The following is an 18,134-nucleotide window of genomic DNA, read 5'->3' on the forward strand; positions in this document are numbered from 1 at the left end:
CGTCGTGTAATTGCTTACTCTATCGTTCGTGAGCCGCGAAATGGCGAAGCGTGTCCCATAATTGTTCGGTCTCATTTTTTTTTCTTTTTTTTCTTTCACGAGTCACGAATCGCGATAAACAAAGAACGGGGAGAAAGAAAAATTTCATGGACGTTTCCAGTGGCACAATGGCTCGGTGCGACCTCTTGAACGATATGGAACTAGGTTAGACGAGGAAAAAAATAATACCGTTTTCATAAATTTCGTAATCATTTTTCCTACTTACGTTTAAGTATAGTTATCTTTCTACTTATAAACCATTAACTCTTTCGTTACTAAAGCTCGTCCAACGTGAAAATTCTGAAGATAAGTACAGAGCGTTTCACGCAACTTGGCGGGACTCAATTTTTGAAACTGTCTCAGTTAGAGATAGAGGAAAATCCTTAAATGCTTTTATACATCCCATTTAAAAGTAGTACATTTACATGTGTTTTGGCATTGATACAATCGCGAAATATGATTCCACTATTTTGAAAAAACGAATCGTACATTTTTTGTGTAAATTAATTGACTGTATCCTTTTTGTACTAAATTACTGAATTAGATGGTAAAAAATTAGGGAACTATGGCGGTATTTCAATTTATTTTGAACATATAGCTCAATCCAGTTTCATGAAACAATCTGGTGCGAGAAATTTAAATTGGAACGAAATTTAATTCAGAACGCGTATATATGACATCTTTATTTCAATTTTATTTTAAAAACATTTTTCTGGTCGTACTTAATTCCCCCAGAAATATATTTATTATTATTTATTACTATTATTAGATGTGGATAATAGGAAAATTTAAAAAATACTTTTTTGCATCGTAAACTGTTATTGTTTCCATTCTAATTTATACTTAATATCCTTTTCCATCTTTAAACGCAGTGTCATTTATTTTTCCATCGCTTACAATCACTTTCTTTTAAAGTATCTTATAAAATCTCTGTTTATCACGTAATATTTATTAAACAATTTTCTACCACACAGTAGAACATAATTACACCGCTATAGTTTATAAAAATATTGCAAAATTAGCACTTTTACAAAAATTTTCGAAATTTCGGAATAAATTCGTTACAGAAATTTTCCAGGATGCAATCCTAGGAAACAGTTGCTATCACTTAATTCGGGATCCTGTTATTGATATTCGGCGACCTAGTCATCATAGAAACTTAGCATTTTAGTCAGTACTATTTTAATTACTATGCATGGAGAAAGGTGAGGCAAGAAATTCTACCAAGATGCCATTATTGGTCTTCAGTGACCTAGTCATGGTCACATAAAAACGGAGCATTTTAATCAGTACTACTTTAATTACTATGAAAATGGCGAGGCAAGAAGTTCCTAGGAGGCAAAGGTTAGGTGCTTTCAGGGCACCCTTTATATGAGCGCAGCGAGTCTAAAAACGCGAGGGCGTTGCAAATGTATTCCACGCCGCGATTTCGTTTTCGCTGGCCGTGTCTACAAAGTCGCGGCATCACGGAACGTAAATTCTGTCGCGCGATTATCTACATAATGGGCGAGCGTCGCGAGCGTACAGAAAATTTATCGTCCGACTTCTCGATGAAAATTCATATCTTTGCAGCCGGTGAAATTTTCCTGGCCGGCCGTTTCGACCAAGGAACAGGCCTTCTTCCCACCCCTGATAAATTCTACAGCCTCTGGTCCGTGTCTCCAAAGCGTATTACGCGATGGCTCTTTGTTCTCGACCACTGTTCCAATTTCTGTGGCTACTTTTATCCGCTATTTAATATTTGATTCAGGATTTAAACGTGGATAATTTTTCACTTTAATTGTTTCTGTGAAAAGATCACCTATCCAAGATCCCCTTGGACAATTGGCTTGCACTAATGGCCTCTATAAGTCATGGGTTACAAATTACCGCTATTAAGACATTTTACTGTTTGCTGAGGATGTGGAAGTGAATTTTACGAATTCCGCGTCAGTTGAGTGTTCTATTCCTTGTCACTTGTGTTATTCGTGTACGATGGATAAGAAGTAATACTTCTGATTTAATATTGTTTGATACAATTAATAACAGGCCCCCTGTATAATTGAATAACAACAGGAATCTAATAAATTTCAAAATTTGTAATGAAATTTGAGTTTTATTCTGTTATACAGCGTGTCCCAGAAATGGTAGGGTAGGGGGTGATTCTACGTGAAAAAACAAATCGAAAATAAAGAATACAATTTTTTGATTCGAAGCTTCGTTGTTGAGAAAATCGACTTTGAATGTTCACTGAGTGCACCGGTGTTCTTATGGTACATCCACCATATTGTCAGCCAAAGTTAAGTGCGCGTGTACTCGGTGCATATTCAAAATCGATTTCTTCTTAAACGAAGATTCGAATGAAGAAATTTTATTCTTCATTTTCGATTTGCTTTTTCATGTAGAATTATCTCCTTCCAGATTGTACTACTGTTGCTGGAGCACCCTATATATGAGTCGGAGTATATAAAATGTAGTAGATAAAAATTTTAGTTGTTTAATTTGTAACAATGAGAAATTGTTTTATAAAATTATTGGCCAAATTAATTTGCTACGTGTCAATTAACCAGTGATATTCGTTGGTTGATTGTAGTGCAGAAGGGTATACTACGCTATTACAGAATTTGGTCTGCAAAGTGTGCATTGTATTAATTCGAAGCATAGATTATTAGTAATTAATCACGATGAAATCAGAGAACAATTAATTTAACACGTATTCCCAATTATAATCCGTCATAATCTAATCCATAGTTTATTGTAAACTTACTGTCAGATAATTATGTTAACCTATATATTATAGCATAATACAATTTGCCAAATATTTTTATTAAAGAACGAATTAATTGTAATTTTGTTTCCCTCCTACTCTTTGTTCTTCTAACCTTTGATTAGAGACACCTAAAATGTACCAACATCTTTTGAAACATTCAAGTAAACCTAACCTCTTATCCTAACCTATTTCACTCTAAAACAACTAAAATTGGATTAAAAATAGGTTATCTTTGACAAAATATAACGAAATATTCGATCAAATATTCTAATATATTCTGAAAAGAATATATTATTATTCGAAAATTATTAAAGAATATATTATTATATGTTAGATAAACCTAACCTCTCACCTTAAACTACATTACTATAAAAGAACCAAAATTCGATTAAAAATAAGTTATCATCGAATAATTTATCCATTCACAAAACAAAACCTTTATTTAACCTTATTTCATTAGTACTCACATAATTCACATACACTAGAGATAAATCTAACCTCTAACCCTAACCTATATTACTATAAAACAACAAAAATTCGATTAAAAATGTTATTATCGAATAATTTATCCATGTACAATATAAAACCTTCTTTATTTAACCTTCTTTCATTCCTACTCACATAATTCACATACACTAGAGATAAATCTAACCTCTAACCCTAACCTATATTACTCCGAAAAGCATAATTCACATACACTAGAGACAAATCTAACCTCTAACCCTAACCTATATTACTCCGAAACAACCAAAATTTGATTAAAAATAGGATATAATGGTACAAATTATCCATTCACAAAACAAAACTTTCTTTATTTAACCTTGTTTCATTTCTACTCACATAATTCACATAGACTAGAGATAAATCTAACCTCTTACCGTAACCTATATTACTATAAAACAAACAAAAATTTGATCAAAAATACGTTAACATCGAATAATTTATCCATTCGCAAAATATAACCTTTTTTATTTAACACTGTTTCATTCCCACTCACATAACTCTCACACACTACAAATAAACCTTACCTTAACCTTATCTACACTCATACACTAAAGATAACGTCTTACCCTAACCTATATTACTATAAAACAACATAAAAAATTCGATTAAAAATGAGTTATCATGGAATAAATTATCCATTCGCAAAATAAAACTTTCTTTATTCACCATTGTTTCATTCGCAATCACATAATTCACATACACTGCAACATAAACAATTCCTATTAATAAAAGTAAAATAACTGCACGAATATTATAAGGATACCGAAAATAATTTTTCATCGACCTTCCAAGCCGAATAAAACGTCCTTTCGTTCGAAGACACCCTGTATTGTGCTCCTAGGGACATGTGCGCGCGCGCGCGCGCGCACGTATGCACACAGGAAGCCCGAAGGAAATGTCTGGCAGACGCCGGGGAACGTGATATCCGAAGTCACTCACGAATTCATAGGATCCCTTTCTTCTTTGTTTTCCTCCGCGCGGCCGTGTAACTCGCACGCGACCACGCGTACCGATTCGGTAATGTTCCCGAGGATTTCCCGGCAATCTCGGCCCGCTTTCCTCCAAATCTCCCGGCAATGAGCCGCGTGATGTTTTTCTTCCCCGCCTCCCACCTGACGCCCGTCTCCGTGTTCCTGGCTGACGGTCAGGAGCTGAATTTTGGATGTTGCCGGGAGCCTCGTATTTCTTTGCACCCGCAGCCATCGTTTTATCATTTACTCGCGACGGATTTCCTGAGTGGATCGCTGGATATGAAAAAGACTTGGGCTTTTTTTATAGTGGGGAATTAGACGTTTGCGGAAAGGAACTAGAATTCTGGCAGAAGTATAGGAGTTAAGGCGACAAAGCAGAGATGCTGCTAATGATTGTCGTTAACGCGACTGCAGAGAGGGTTTTGCGTTTCGCTCGCTAGAGGGAAGTGGTGTCGCACGTTTTATAATGGCGCATCGTAATGCGCAAGCTGAACATATATAGGGGAAATATATGAAACTGCGTGGTGGTGATAAGTGGCGCGTTTTGTTTAGTTTATTTCCTTTATTATAGCAAAGAAATTTTTGAAAAATTGTGTAGAATATTTTACTAATATCGCAGTAGTATAATTCTAATAATTTTTAAAATTGCGTTTAATATTTTATTTTTATCCCGTTGAAGACTTAAACGTATTAGTTGTTTGAAAAGTTTATGATTTTAGATCAAACAAATTATTTTTCTGTTTAATTATGTAGAATTATTGCCTTTTTTAACAGGGAAGGAATTTATTATGCTATTTTTGAATAGCTTTTGCGTATGACCGATATCACTCGGAAATAAAATTGTTTGAATGCTTCATGGCAACGAAGGTATCGTAGATTTTGCAGACACAAATGTTTGTTTAATTTAAATACTTTAATCAATTTCGGGATTGCTAGCAATTCTCATAATGATTAACGTGCAACGATATTGATAAAGTAAATAGTGTTAAATCAGAAAGAACGTAACAGTTAATAAATTTATCTCTCTGGTCCATTTATTCTAGCTGAAACTATTTCCTTTTAGCCTGTGTTTATATTTTAAAAAATCATTATTCTCTGAAGATAGAGGTTAGTGTTTTAAATAGATATTTGACTGCTACAATAGTCATACAATAGTTTTGTCATAGTTTTATCTACATTTTATTGTTTCATTGAATTATATTTTCAATTTTATATAAATTTAAATATCCTTCTAGAGTAAAAGCATGAAAATATTATTTTCTGTATTTTTGAGGTTATTATTTTTTATTATTGAGGTTGAAATTTTGAGGTTATTATTTGAAGTTGTAGTATTTTATTAAATATTCATCCAAGATAATTTTTCGATTACTATAGTTCATATATATTTAAGTACACAGAGATTCCGCTATTTATATGGAATAATAGATTAATTCCTCTTTAGAAAGGACTTTTTAATCAGAAAGAAAATAATATTTAACCCTTATTAGAGAACAACTCAACTACCAAACGAAACCTTACCCCTGTTGGCGTTGTATTTCAAACTCAATTTTCAGACTCTCATTAATTTCCCTGCACTTCAAACGCTTTCCAAGATTAATTTTCTTCATCGTAGAATCGCAAAACATTTGGCACAACGCAGGAATCAGTCTTGTGTCCTTTAAATGACTGAAACTTCATTCCTCGACTTGGCTTCTGTCTCTTTGTTCAGCAAATAAAACCCTGATTCTTCTGATTTCAAAAGTCAGAGTTTTCATTTTTCCTTCATTGTAATCTTCGCTTAAATATTAAACAGAATACTGTAAAAATACGAAACAAATTGAACTTCGATATCTAAAATTTCGAATAAAATATTAAAAGATTTGGAGTATTAACAATTAAAATTTACAGACGCAGAAATTCAAATTCAATGGTGTAACACTCCAAATTCAGAGAAATGTATTGTAAACTTCTAAAAGGGAAAGAAACTCAATTTAAAGTATTTGAGAAACGAAATTTACATATTTGAAAATTCGAATACAAATATCTCTAGAATCAATGCCATCAATTTATATTTAATAATACAGACTAAGAAATCTGAAATTCAAAAATTCGTAGCTCATAGCGGATGGATAAATTGAATTTTTCCTAATTTCCCGCGTAAACACGGTTCTCATTCGAGAGTATGGCGAACCGAACCATTAGCGTCAGAGGTACCAACTTATAGCCAGCTGTTGTCCCTAGTCACAGGATTCATTCGCGTCGAGTCTACCGCAGGACGGAATTTTTCCTAACGTTTTACTAGGTTCTTGGTCAGAGCAGAGGGAATCTGAATCGGGAGAAGCTTGCGTACACACAAGGTAATCCACGTAAATTCTCGGTAACAGTCGGTGGTAACGGTAGCAGTCTAACCGGAAACGAAGAAATTGGGAAGAAGGAAACCATGGTTCGACCCGTCCCGCTGCACATATACACCGGGATTTAGGTCAACAATGTGGAGCCTCGTAGAAATAGCTCCGGGGAATAGACTGGCGTAACCGATTGAAAGTATTCTACTCGATTTGGCCACGATTCCGTGGAATCTCCTGAGCGTGGTAATGCAGCCACCTGCTTTACCGCCGGTTACGTGTAACAGGATAATCGTCGACCCAGTTCGCGAATGGAACATGCTTCACCGTGTGTTCTAGTCGTTGATCTTGCACCGACGATCCTCGTTCGTGAATGGAGGCTAATCGAAATCGTATGGAAGAGTTTCGGTCTGCTCGAATTTCTGATGGAAGAGGATTCCTGCATTTCGAGGAATCTATAAAGAAAGAACCGAAACTCTGCTGCACCAGGGGTACAAACAAATTTATACTCTCTGCAAATGTATTCTATTCAAAGCTCTGCTTCTTCCTGGAAAAACTAATTCTTTAATTTTGTACATAAGTTATGTTTTACTTTATTTTAGTTTATTAGTTAGGTTAATATATTCAGCATGCAAAAATACTTCTTTGACTCAGTGGAGAAGAGGATTACAAAGTGTGATTTTCAAGAATGGACAAGTATTTCAATTATAGTGATATCTTGGAAAGTATTGCATTGATATTTTCAAAATAATTTATTCTTGATATTAACGATACTGAATCCTATAAATTATTCTATGTCAAATTAAACATTTTGATGAATTAAATAATGTTTAATGTAATTGAATATAAGAGTTTATTAAATTCTGTTGTTTTATAATTTCATTTAAATGTGTTTGGTAAAAATTAAATTCTACGAATCATATGTGAGATGACACAGTACTTTATTATTTCTTCCTTTTTTAGAAGTTTTAATTAAAAGACAGTTTATAAATTATGCTGTAGTCACTGAAAATAATTCATTAGGCAGATTAAATTAAAATTTGGTATGCTTTTATGTTTTTGATAAATAAATAGATAAATTTACATTTTCACGAAACTTTTTAGCCAGTGAAATCTGTCCTATATTTTGAATAATATTTGTAATAAGTCTAGCTATTGAAAAACATAATTTATGTCAATACGAATAATTTTACTATCATTTTATAGTCAACACCTATGTTAATACTAATACCAAAGTCTTGTAGCATATTTCTAATTAAAACTAGTCCCATTTAAAATCATCCTAGCAAGAATTTCGATGGTATACGATTTTCCAAATATTCTCCACGTTTTTAAAATATTATAAAAGTATTATCGCTAAATATTATTTTGCGATGTCACGTTCGACAACGCAAATAGTCAGGACCCACATCATATGGTGCCATAAATTCTTACAGAGCGTAGACATAGAATACGAAATTTCTAGTAGATGATAATCGGACAAAAATATCAAAATTCACCGACCACGAAAGATTGCAGGATTATAAGTATCAAAATGGCGGCGGGGAAAAGGAATAGCCGGAATATGGTATCTGGGGTGGCAGTGTTAAGTGGCGGACCACCCAGAATATTGTCACGTCTTGTCGACACGTAGCAACGCTTTGAAGCAGCCGTAAAAGCATTCGACTTCGCCTCACTTTGAGTTGGAAACGTTTCACTAGCCGAATTGTATAGTGGTCGACCATTATGAGTGCTTAATATATACGCGATAAAGGCTGGTCTGGCGTAAGATTTCGTGTTGAAAAAATTCTTGCAGCCCAACACCCTTCAAAGGTGCCGCGAATCATGGCGAACAATGGACTGCAAAATAAATTCCGCACGTTTTTACGGTTCGCGCTTAACGTTTCCGGGAAAATAGCGGCTAAAGAGACGCTAAATCGGGATATTTTCAGCTGGTCGACGTCGGGGAACGTTTAATTGGAATTGTGAATCGACAGGGGTGGGATTTTATTTTTAGAAATTGCCGCGAAAATTGGAAAACACCGGATAAATTTGGCCCGTTAATAGCGTTAGCTTGTTTTTAAATTGTAAAGGTTTTTTTGGTTTAAAGTTTAATTTCACTGAATGAAGCGGCACGTACAGAGTGGTTAATGGTGGAGATTGTCGAATTCAACGTATTTCCACCGATGCAGTTCTTATCGAGGTTTGGTTTCCCTGTGGAAACTGTTTTAATCTCTGTATTCTCTGCTAACCGTGAGTGTGTGTTACATATTCTTCAATATAGATATATAATATTTATACACTTCATCCATCGCATTATATCAATATAAATTTGAAAATATAAATTTAATAACATTGAAATACAAAAATGTCACGTTAAACCAAGATTTAAATAAAATAAAATATAGAATAAAATATAGGAAAAATTATTTACAAATTTTTTGAGTCACTTGTCAATCAATTTTTAATTTATTGAACATCTGCTTTTTATTTGGACGCCTGGTATAAGTAGGGGATTATTAAATTTTTGTAATATTCGAATATTCTGATATTACAGTCTTATGTATTTTATTAATGCATTTAATCAACACTGATATGATCACTGAAAGTATTTAAAATTCAAGCAGGTGATGCTTCGAGTTAGTTTTCAATCAAGCACACGTTTAAAATAGCACTGGAATCATGAGTTTGATCAAAAATAGAAAAACAGTCGTGTCGAAAGAAATTTACCCTGTCACTATATATCATATTCGTTATAAAATTTTGGTGACATAGAAATTTAATAATTCTTCCACCTGCTTTCGTCTATTTCTGTACACATAACCTACATACAGCATGAAATTCCCTAAATTCAATTCCAAATTCACCTTTGTTAAGATTAAATAAACTTTACACAGTTTTCTTCGTTACCGAGTACCTTTATTATATTTACAATATGCACGTGTTCCTGATAGACTGGGTACAAAGCGGCTGACTTGATGCCTCGCAAAAACAAAAGAAGTAACACTATTATCTCTAACACTCATCAATAGATGGCGTCGTTGTTTTGAAATTATTATACTTCCTACAACCTTACTCCAAGAAAAATAAAGCTGAAAGAGCTACTTCGCAATGAAACTGAAATTGACATGTGAAATCAACTAGATAACCGACATGGACACAGTTTTTCATGTTACTCGAATTCATACAACATGACTAATGTGAACAGGACTTCGGCCGCTTCGTATACATAACCTCAATTCGCTCCATCATTAATCTTGACTGGCCGATCTGGCTGTCTAGCCTACTCCTAACCCGAAGCTTTAGAAACTATCAGAAGCCAATTTCTCATGAGCAATTCCTTTCGAAAATAACCATCTATTCTCGCCCGTGACGGTAACATGTCCGTCGATCAGATGTAGATTCAATATAAGAGTCAGCCATTTTGAAAGTAGTCACGTGACGAGGAACGCGTCCAGGTGATACCTCGATTTCGTCGAAATGTCGCGTGGTGTCAGAGACATAATAATGCCAGGTCGGCCGACTGTTTGAGCGGGTGCCAGAAAGTGCGGTGACCCAGTTGAAATAAAAATACACGCGCCAGTCCGCGAGCATCCAGCGGCGATCCGCTCGAACGCTGTCGCACTTCTATTTTTTCCCCCTCGGCTCGTTGCTGTTCGTTTTTCCCGGCGTCTGGCCCCGTCACGGCTCCCAGAAGTGGTTAGTTATGTCGCACGGTTTGCATTTTAAAGAAGCGACCAGAGAACTGCCGGCTAACGACGCGTACATCCTCAAATAGAAGCCTCCAATCCCCTTGGATCCCCGACGAGAATTCCTGAAGGCTTTCTGAATTTTTTCCTCCGCCAGCGCCACCTACCAATCTTCCCACTGTCATCGTCAGCAGTTGAAACGGCTTTTTTGATATTCCTCTTTCTCGAATTCCTAACCACTCTTTGGCTGGCACATGTTCGGCCAGATTTCGAGACGTCTTCACCAGTAATTAGCGCCTCTCCTTGTCAGTTTCTTTTGAGCAGGCTATTATTTTTGAAACGACACCCTAACACGACGGTTATAGCAGTTCTATTATAAAAGTTCTAATCTATAGTCTTCTAGTAATTAGTAATTTTAGAATTCTATTACAAAGGTTCTAATCTAATCTAAGGTCTACCTAAAATACGGATCTATTTGACGAAGTATACTTCGATTATTATTAACAGAAGATCAATTTTCATGAATTTTAACCCTTCCGCTACGTGTCAAAGATGGAAGCATTACGATCGTGCAGTCTTTACCATTCGGTTTTTTGACGCAAATTTTTTGATGAAAAGAAGAAAAGGAAAAACTGACCATCGCAATAAAGCTTGCGATTCTTTGCGAAGAGAGCTAAGAGGAACGGTACTTATTTTAATTCTTGACTCAATTTTTATGATCGATGACTATAGTCACTCGTAATAGCAAAAGGGGATTGAACTGTTTTGGAAGAATTAAATATCGAGTGTCCGAGAAGAGAAGTATGTAACGAATATCGAGTTAAAAATGTATTAATTTTAGGAAAGGTGGAACACTGACAAATTTCGTATCAGGAACGAATAATCTGATTAATTAGGAAGGACTATTTTGAAAATCCCAGTTTTCCACTACGACCTATATTTTGTTCAATAAAAATTGGCAAGAATAAATAGAGAGTCCCAAATAGGGGCCTTTGCATACAAGGCCCTGTTTTAATTTATAATATGTAGGGATTTGAATATTATTTTTCGGTCCTGGTCTGATCACGCGTCGTTCGTACGCAAGGCTTTATATTTCCCGCCAATTCTCGTTGGACAGGTTATGGAAAGGTAATATAATTTCATAGGACGCAATCTACAATAATAGATCTCTCGAAAATGGAAATTAGCCGCAAAATTGTTTCAACGCCAGTTATAATTAAACTTCTCGGCTTTCTTCCTGGGAACAGAGATATTTTAGACACCTTTAGCCATTTTCCTGAAGTAATTGCACGATTGAATTAAGCTGCCGGGAAGATGTACAGGAAGTTCAATGAAACTGCAGAGGGAAAGAATTCTGCTTGGAAGTATCGGGCTTTTGAAATTCGTCAGGATATTGAATAAGTGGAATCTGTTTGGGGAGGTTAATTTTGATGATGTCCGAAGTTTTTATTGGAAAAGTTGGCAGCACGAGAATTTTGTTACGAACTAATATCTGAGGTATTCGTGTAAGCCCCCGTCGGAATGAACCGCGGGATAACTTTGTTTCAGAAATGATTTAGCCTTCGGTTGCCTTTCGCTGCTCTGCATTCGCTGTAATTTTACGAAAACGCATTAGCAAAGCTATTTTTGTTCCCGTTCGGTTACCTGCCGTTGTTTCCTCGAATTGTGCAACGATAAACGGTCAGCCACGTCCTCACCAGCTCGTAAAATAAACGTCAATTCGTTTGCCGGACGTTTACAATGTGCAAATTACTATATTGCGATTTTACCTTCTTCGATTTTTCATTAAACTCGAAAATGGCTATGACCATTTACGTTAAGTCTCGATTACCTGATTTTTGTGGCGCTCGAGTACTTCGGATGTTAGAGATTTTATTTAGAAATTAGGGAGAGAATAGTCTCAAAATATTTTAATAGGACGAGAAGATTAATTTTTCAGAGTTATTCAAATAATATTGTTTAACGATTACGTATTAAAATATATGTGAAAACGTTCAAAAGTAATGGTAGTGATAACCATATCTAGATTTGAGGTTAGGTGTCGGATGTTTCAATAATTATTACCAGCATTAGCAGATTATAAGAAATTGAGTTTACGATTTAAAGATTAATTCTTTTGGAATTATTCAAATAATACTGTTTAACGATTATGTATTCAAATATATGTGAAAATGTTCAAAAGTAACGGTAGTGATAACCATGTCTACATTTGAGGTTAAGTGTCGGATATTTAAGTAATTATTACCAGTATTAGCAGATTGCAAGAAATTGACTTTAATCTTAAAATTTTAAAGTCAATTTCTTGTAATCTGCTAATGTTGATAATAATTACTTAAAATAATAAATTTTAACTAAACTTTAAATAATAAAAAATTAATCTTTAAATTCTAATTTTGTAGAACTATATAAATAATACTGTTCTGCGGTTACGTATTAAAATATATGTGAAGACGTTAAAAATTAACGGTAGTGATAACCATGTACAAATTTGAGGTTAGGTGTCAGATATTTAAGTACTCATTACCAGCACGAGCAGATTATATATAAGAAATTTACTTTAGGATTTACGTTTATATACCACATTTAAAATTTCTAATACATGGTAATCCGAACTAATAATTCAAATTAACTTGAACATAATAATTCAAGAATAAAATACAAAGTCCTCTGAATTTCAATTACAACTTTCTCTTCGGATCAGGACCTATTAAAAATTTCTAATTCGTACATTTCATAGTAGGAGTCAAAGAATAACACCCAAATATGAAAAATATAATACCCCTAGTCTCTCAGACTCATCTAATACGTATCAATCCAAACTAACAATTCCAATTGAATTAAAAATAATAATTGAAGAATAAAATAAGAATTTCTCCAAATTTTCTCATGGGATCAGGATTCAGTTAAAACCTTCTAATTCGTACATTTCATAGTAGGAACCAAAAAATAACACCAAAATACGAAAGATTAGACCCTAAGCCTCTCAGTCTCATCTGTTCTCAATCATCGGAGTCATCCACTCTAACGAAGCTAACTTAAATTCATCGAAAAGCTGGAAAACTCTCGTAGCTCGTTTGCTAGTGCCTGGGAAACGAGTGGTCCGACTGGTTGCAGCTTCAGGTAGCCGAAATTAGCCTGGCAAGGGGGGGCGAAATTCAAAAAGCAGCCGGCAATTCCAGCTGCTGTTGCACGCACACGCAGAGGAACGTCGTGAGGATTACGCGGAGGCGACTGTAGCCGTGGAGCTCGCATTACCTAGCCCCTTTCTCCGCCCATTACTGGGGACATTAGCGCTGCCGGCGGTTGTAGCAGCCGGAGAAAAACAATAGGTATTCCCAGGACACTTGTCCGCCTCTGTCATACCTGTCCATTGTTCGCGAGCACCGCCTGGCGGCGCTGCCGTCGCGCTCAGAGGCTAAGAACTCGTCGAAAGGAGGCTGCTGCCCCTCTTCTTCCTCTTATTAGCACGAACAATCGCGGAGGATTCGACGAGGAGACCGGCTCACGGAGGCGAAACGTGCCTTTTAAGCGGAGCAAATAAGAGAATCCACGGAAATCGAATCTCCTCACGTTTTTTTTCTCCCACTCTTCACTCTACGCGTGTTTACCACCTTTGTCGAGGGGTGAATCCATTATGGCCGGCTTGTACTCCGCTGGGGATACGGTGGGCGAGATTTTCTTTGAGACGCGGCTTCGATTCCTTGCTTTGAAGCTAGAGTGGATCGTAGGAAGCGAAGCGTAGATGGCACTATCGACGACAAAGTAGCTGGGGAATAGTTGACCAGCTTGGTCCACTGATGTGTCGCGACGTCCGTCAAAGGTAATAATCCACATGCATTCTTGCTTATCACGATCATCCCGAAGTTGCCTATCTGGTAGATACACGAAAATATTTTCCAACAAATGTACAGTATTTCTGGAATGCTTCCATGACACTTTGAAACTTTATAAAATAACATAATTTGATCAGTGCTGCGGTGTAAATGACTTTTAGGTTATGATACAGTGTATTTTTCGTTGCAGCTGATGGTATCAAAATTGAGGCGTAAAGTTTTGTAATTTATAATGAACTTTAAGTCTTTATTATTGTGGATAATTAAATTTTGTTTTAACGTTAGCTAGACGGAAAAAGAGTATTAAATGTTTCGTTTAACACCTTCGCCTATAATAGCGTGTGAGACTTATGCTAAGGAAACAGGGCCAAACATGAGTGTGACGAGTGAGAGGCGTGGTTGGTAGATAAGGACTAACGTAAACAACACGGGTCACGTTGTTGATGTGTGATTTTCCTGTTGATTTCGTCACGCCCTGATGGAACCTCAACAGTCATCGAACAAGAATTTAGTTACTAATATTTGCTTCATATCCTTACAGTGTTTCACTATTCTAAGAACAATTTAGACTGGATGGTAGAGTGGGTCATGACCAATAGTAGAGTATTCACTTTGAAGGTTTTCGTTGAACACGGAAAACACCTGTGCATTTATTTTATTAAGAAAACTAGTCATTTACATGGCTAGAAAAATAGTAACTTAGACATCCTTCTTCAATGTTTTATAATTATTTTCAGTAATCTCTTGGTTAACCCTTTGCACTCGAGAGGCGCCTCTCAGTCGTCATTTAATCAGATTCTAAAAATGGATGTTAATTAATATATCAAATTTACAATTACCAACGATGCGTGGAATATCGAAGTATAATAATTCTACGTCTTAATTTTCATACGATTTCCTATTTACCGTTTTAGAAATTTCGTCGACTTTATGGCAGAAAGTCTTCGAATTACTATTTTCTTGTAAGAAAAAAAATAAAAAAATCGCCAAAGGGTTAATTGTCGCCATAGTTAAGTGTCATTCTTAAAATGGCTCCACGTGTAATCGACTCTGTCGTTAATTATGGCACAGACCATCGAAACTTAAATCGTCAATCAATTACCAGTTAAGCAGGTAAAGAAATTAAGTCAATGATGGCATCGAGAATCATTCTTTCAAGATTTTAGGTGAAGCAAAACATTTTGGATAAATTAATAATGTTATTAATTATACTAATACTGTACAAAGTACCAACATTCGTTTTATAATGAGAGTAACACAGAATTTTCGTCGTGAATGGAGTTGTTTCGTAATTTAAGCTTAATTTGGAACTGCAATTCCCTTTAAAACGGGGCAGCTACGCGAATGAATGGATCCTTCTTCGTTAAAGAAGCTTCCGATCTTTAAAGGGACTTACGTCTAAAATTTCCGGGTGCTTTCGTCAATTAGGTACCATTTCCAGTCCGCGATCGTCGATCTACAGTCAGTCAGCTAATTTGGCAATAGTGTGCTGTGCAATTAACGATGTCTAAACAGTATGCATCCACATCACGAATCTATAACCAGTGTCAATATTATTCGTCCCATCAGCAGGATAATAACATGGCTACCGCTACGGCGGAAACAAACGAGGAGATTTCAATAATTAATTATTAAATCGATCTCTCGTCATCTCGATATCTAAGAGTTCCGAGAACAGCAAACGTGACTGTTATAAACTTCGCCAATCATAAAACGATGGAGAATTTTGTACTCTCATACTATCCACGTTAGGGCAACTAAGGTTACTTGGGGGAACATTCTGTTGCTATCCAAACTCCATAGCCGAGGAGGTCTGAAGTTCCGACAAAAATTGTAGTTTTAGGAGCGAAGTTGGATCGTTCGATGAGAAATAGTCTTTCCAAGATAAACACTGGCGCTCGTTAAATCGAACAGGCGGTTGGTTATGTCGGAATTCATTGTTTTCTCTCCTTTGAGGGCTTCTGGACAGCGTTCGATTAATCTATTTGTCAGAAGCAACTTCGATGGCGGCCGAAGTCGGAAGACCGAGCGTTCTTTTTATTCCAGTTGCGGCCATTTCCATCGAGTCTATAACCAGCGAATTTTTCCCTTTAAGCACATAAATTTCGATTTTCCTCGGTACACAAAAGTTCGATTTAGTTTGGAAATCTGGAATCTGTTCCAACCGTGCGTTCCCCGGTGTCCCTATCAAGCACATCGACCCGCAAGGCAACTTAATGCTTTTCAACGCCATTGATCACCTCCTTAATTAATGTTCCATTATTCGAACGCACGCTGAGTAGTTATCGCGTTACATAATTAGATCGTCGACGTCGTAATTAGATGTGTCTCTTATACCACCCTAACTCACCCCTAGAATGCATTCGCGCGCATCATTCCGGCGTATGCACACACATGCGTGTGCACAGTGATTGCGAAGAAAGAAAAATCAGTAAAATAAATACGGAGAATTATGAGACAGTGTTACATTGTAATTCATAGTAAAGGGTACTTCGATTTACCAGATTAATTAGAGAAACAAGTGAAACGTGTTTTTCGTATCAGTTATTGCTAATTTATTATACCACTGATGGTATTCTGAATGTCTCTAGATGGTACGTGAGGTAAATTAAATTATATACAATTTTCAAGTTATATACAGTTTGATATATCACATATGTAACTTAATCATATTTTAACCCTTTGCACTCGAGAGATGGCCCTCAGTCTCCATTTCATAAAATTTGGAAGATCGATATTAATTAATATATCAAATTTAGTGTAATATAACAGTGTGCAAGGTATCGAAATCAAATGATTCTACGATTCTATTATTATATAATTCTTTATTTACTGCTCAAAAAAGTATCGTCAGTTTTTTAATAGAGAATCTCTGATTTTCTACTCTTCTCTAACGAAAAAATCGTCGAGTGCAAAGGGTTAATTGGGTAGTGTGAGGAAGAAAAGTTGAGAATCACTGTTCTATACTGAAATACCGAATTATTTTATTAAAATTAATTTATTATTGTAGTCATGTCAATTTTTACATCGTAATTCATAATACAGAGTACTTTGATTTACCAGATTAATTAGAGAAATAAATGAAACATATTTTTTGTATCAGTTATTCCTAATATATTTTACCACTGATGGTATACTGAATGTCTGTATATGCTTAGTTAAATTAAATTATATAAAATTTTTGAGTTCTGTACAGTTTGATATGTCACGTATGTAACTTAATCATATTTTAATTGGGTAGAGTGAGGAAGAAAAGTTGAGAATCACTGTTCTATACTGCAATATTGAATTATTTTATTAAAATTAATTTATTATTGTAGTAATGTCAATTTTTAAGTTACTTGTGTTTCATCATAACACTTTCTCATCGCTGAACAAGCAAAGACAACCATGCAGGCAGAAGAGAATCACAAGATTTGTACAAATGTTTGTTGTTGGCAAACAGGGGACTGGATAACCGAGACTACGAGTAATCGAGACCCAGTTAACCCTTTCTTTACTGCGTACGTGTTCGCAAGTACGCTTCCTTCATATGAAGAGGCGCTGCGAGTGTGTACTTTGCTGTAGATAAAGTGAAATATGTAAATGAAATGTGTAAACTTGTAAAATAACCGTTTAAGTATCGAATGAGGAATGGAATTTTTAAATTGTAAATTATTTGAAATCACGTATCCATTAATATTAATAACAAATAATTTATAATTGTTAAAATATTTACAATAATGCGTGAAAAATATTTTTCGATACAAATTTGATCAACACCAATAGTTAAATTATTTAATTATAAACTATTAAGAAAATTGACTGATAAACCAACACTAAATTTTTCCAAACTTCTATAATAATTTTTTATTGCAATACTTTGGAATATAAATGTTACAAATATTGCAAATATTTAGAATGTAAATATTAGAAATATTGTAATGTAAATATCGTCTAACAACATAAACGCACGAGCAGTTATATTAGTACATAATCCATCACAAAATCAAGACGATTACTAGATTCTAGGTTATGATTACTAAGAGTCGGATGTAGATGGCGCT

General features: G+C 35.3%; 1 protein-coding gene across 2 annotated transcripts in view; it reads left to right on the plus strand.

The window, feature by feature from the left end:
• The window catches only part of LOC108548288 (uncharacterized), a 601,332-nt gene that overhangs the window by 200,453 nt on the left and 382,745 nt on the right, over positions 1-18,134 (plus strand). The window lies entirely within an intron of this gene.

Source organism: Eufriesea mexicana, unplaced genomic scaffold (assembly GCF_001483705.2).
Source record: "Eufriesea mexicana isolate 0111107269 unplaced genomic scaffold, ASM148370v2 scaffold1482, whole genome shotgun sequence".
NCBI lineage: Eukaryota > Metazoa > Arthropoda > Insecta > Hymenoptera > Apidae > Eufriesea > Eufriesea mexicana.